Source organism: Mandrillus leucophaeus, unplaced genomic scaffold, assembly GCF_000951045.1.
Source record: "Mandrillus leucophaeus isolate KB7577 unplaced genomic scaffold, Mleu.le_1.0 Scaffold38, whole genome shotgun sequence".
NCBI lineage: Eukaryota > Metazoa > Chordata > Mammalia > Primates > Cercopithecidae > Mandrillus > Mandrillus leucophaeus.
Genome location: NW_012104031.1, coordinates 976,327 through 980,001, shown reverse-complemented (window position 1 = coordinate 980,001; position 3,675 = coordinate 976,327). Strand labels below are relative to the sequence as shown.

The 3,675-nt window shown below is 38.6% G+C and overlaps 1 pseudogene across 1 annotated transcript; it reads left to right on the top strand.

The window, feature by feature from the left end:
• The first annotated feature begins 1,145 nt into the window (after nt 1-1,145).
• Nucleotides 1,146-1,646, top strand: LOC105547045 (annotated as a pseudogene). The gene has a single exon (XR_001007174.1). The product of XR_001007174.1 is annotated as a 60S ribosomal protein L26-like (transcript).
• The last annotated feature ends 2,029 nt before the right edge of the window (nt 1,647-3,675 follow it).

Sequence of the window (3,675 nt, the reverse complement as noted above, 5' to 3'; positions counted from 1 at the left end):
GTAGGGTTGTTTCAGGAGAGTGTTAACAAGGTTCCTAGCAAAACGTCAAACACCTGCGGTTCTCTTTAAATGGTGGAGACTTGCTCTTACTATTATATCTAAAAGTACCACATAGGATTATACATAGAACTGCCCATAGATATTTATTTTCAGATGTAAAATAATAAACAATCGATTCTCTCTGAGCAAAGCTGATATTTTCTCTTTCTTTTTAAGGTCTAGAATTTTCAGCTTTAAGTAACAGATTGTCCAGAGATTTGTATGGATTCCCTATAGAGATGGGAAAGGGCACAAAGCAGCCATTTTACCAGTCCCAGGCTTTCACACATAGTAGTACAATCAGGGTTTAAGTTTATGCTTCACAGTCCTCCTCTGTTCATTGCCATGATTATCATTTTTTCTCCCATTACAGAGAAGCAACCAGAATAAAGAATATGCATTCTACCTGAAATAAGAAGCAGGAACTTCCTGCTGTTTCATATTACAGATAGGAGATTCACCCACCCCAGGAATGAAACAGACATTGGAATTTCCTGTGTAAGTCTTAGGGATGCTGTGAGAGAAATGATCACAAGGTTAGTAATTTGGGTTTGCTTACTCCTTTAAAACATTGCCAGTTTGGGCCAGGCATGGTGGCTCACGCCTTTAATCCCAGCACTTTGGGAGGCCGAGGCGGGCAGATCACCTGAGGTCAGGTGTTCAAGACCAGCCTGGCCAACATGGAGAAACCCCGTCTCTACTAACAATGCAAAAAATTAGTCAGGCGTGGTGGCAGATGCCTGTAATCCCAGGTACTCGGGAGGCTGAGGCAGGAGAATCGCTTGAACCCGGGAGGCAGAGGTTGCAGTGAGCCAAGATCATGCCACTGCTCTCCAGCCTGGGCAACAGAGTGATACTCCATCTCAAAAAAAAAAAAAAAAAAAAAAAAACCTTGCCAGTTTGGTATCAGAGATTCTGTGTTTTGAATGAAATAATGTATACAATTTCTGCATAAATATAGTAATGGCAGCTTTATTTCTAAAGGCAAAAAATTATGTCAAAGAATAAGGTGGATAGTATGTTAAACCATGATATCTTCAGTTGACAGAACCAGAACATTAAGCAGTCATTTAAAATGTTTACTTAAGCCTTTTGCGGCCATCACCGAAGCAGGAGGGGCCAAAATGAAGTTTAATCCCTTTGTGACTTCCGACCGAAGCAAGAATCGCAAAAGGCATTTCAATGCACCTTCCCACATTCGCAGGAAGATTACGTCTTCCCCTCTTTCCAAAGAGCTGAGACAGAAGTACAACGTGTGATCCATGCCCATCCGAAAGGATGATGAAGTTCAGGTTGTACAAGGACACTATAAGGTCAGCAAATTGGCAAAGTAGTGCAGGTTTACAGGAAGAAATATGTTATCTACATTGAATGGGTGCAGTGGGAAAAGGCTAATGGCACAACTGTCCACGTAGGCATTCACCCCAGCAAGGTGGTTCTCACTAGGCTAAAACTGGACAAAGACCGCAAAAAGATCCTTGAACGGAAAGCCAAATCTCGCCAAGTAGGAAAGGAAAAGGGCAAATACGAGGAAGAAACAATTGAGAAGATGCAGGAATAAAGTAATCTTATGTAAAAGCTTTGATTAAAACTTGAAACAAAAAAAAGTTTACTTAAACATATGGAATATGGCCAATAATATATGGAATAATATGAGAAAAGGTAATAATGTCAGAAATGCTGCTGAGTACATTTCAAGTAAAAAAATAGGATAAAATTTGGTTTAGGCTAAGAGTTTTCTCCAATCAGGAGTGATACAGAGCCTTCCTGGTCCTCCCTTCCTTTTACAATAGCCAATAAAAAGCCTGTACTTAGGTGGTGGGATTGTGACAACGTCAACAATCCAGGCAATCTTTCTAAGGATTATTTGCATAGTTTACTACTCCTAATCCAACAGAACTCAATTTCTTTTAAGGAGTGCATTGAGTGGAAGTGGTCATCTCCAACAAAAAGGGAAGAGAATTACATTAACAAAGGAGTATGTGCAATGATATTGGTATCAAAATTCAGTGACCAAATTCTAGTCCCTCTAGAGAGTACTTTTACCTTTGAATCACTCTACTCAGTATGTTAAACCTTAAAATAGCACACTGACAACCATTTATCCATTTGTTTAAATTTTTTTTAAGTATTGCTATGGAATAGGACATAGAATTGCCTTGGATAATCTGCAAGCTTCTTACTATTGGCAAAAAGAGAAGCCTTTTATTTTTCAGACCTAACTGCTTTTACAAAAAGAAGGAAAACAAAACAAAACCCTACTCTACACTTTGTTGATCTTGGCACCTTATCCTCTATAATGAAAGCTTCAACCATTTATCAAACTAAATGAACTAGGTGTTGACAAGAGAGCAGGATTCCATAATTCTGCCCTTTATACTTCTTGTTTATATACTTATTGGTTTAGCAAATTTGATACTACCAGAGTGTTCCCTTTCATTAATTTAACTGGGATTTCTGTTCACAAAAACCATTCAGCTTAGTGGGATAATTCTTTCTCATATGGCATACGGGGGGCTTGACCAAGTTAATTATTTTTGTTTCACTTAGGTTTACTGCACATATACCATGTGTCAAGCATTTTCACATGCATTATCTACCTTAATCCTCACAATAACCAGTGAAGATAGATAGTATTAGCCCCCGTTTATAGATGAGAAAACCGAGGGTGAAAGAGGTTAAGCTCACAAGAAGTAACCGAACTAGAATGCTTACATGAATTTTCTGACACCAAGACCAATATTCTTCCCACTAAATCATGCTATTTCCTTACAATTAACTAGGTGTGCCAAAATAGAATGGAAATGCTACTCCCACATAGAAAATATAATCACTTGCATTGTGTATCTGCAAACTTTTGTCTTATCTTGAATATCAAAACATAATTTGTGCCTATATTTTCCCAGAGAAACATAGAACGATAGAATAATCCAATGCTGTAAACAAAATTTCGACCAACCAAAGTACTTCCAAGTTCTGATTTTCTTAGGTGCTCAAGAATTTACGGCGGCTAATGAAAATTTGCCATTGGCTTCAAATTGGTGGTTATAGGTCACTCAGGTCTCTACACAGACTTCTCATCCAAACTTCTTTGGCAGTAGCATATTTATTCCATAATATGACACTCAGTGAAACTCAGAAATCAGTGGGACACATTTGAACTCCCGAAGATAGAAGCATTGGAGTGAAATGTGCAACGCTTTTGAAACTGGATGACATGTGTGGTCAAAGCTATGGCCCTTCACTCTTTGCTAGGCAATGTCCAAGTGCTTTACATATATTACCCAACATCCTGTATGGTAGGTACTGTCATTATCCCTACTTCCAAATAACCCGCAAACTGGAACATGAAGAGGTTAGATAACCTGTTCCCACTCACATGGTTAGTGAAGAGCAGAGATAGGATTTGTCGCCAGTCTGGCCACAGAGCCTGAGCTCTTAACCATTATGCTATGCTGCCTCTCCAAAATGGAATGTAAAGTATTAGCTGATTTTATGAAACACACCACAGACTTTTTTGCTGACCTGAATCATACCTTGCAAATATGGCAAGTAGAAAATGTGGCTGTCATGCTGTATGTATATAATACAAAAACCAAACTTAAGACCAACTTTTATCTAGTATAGAAACAAGGC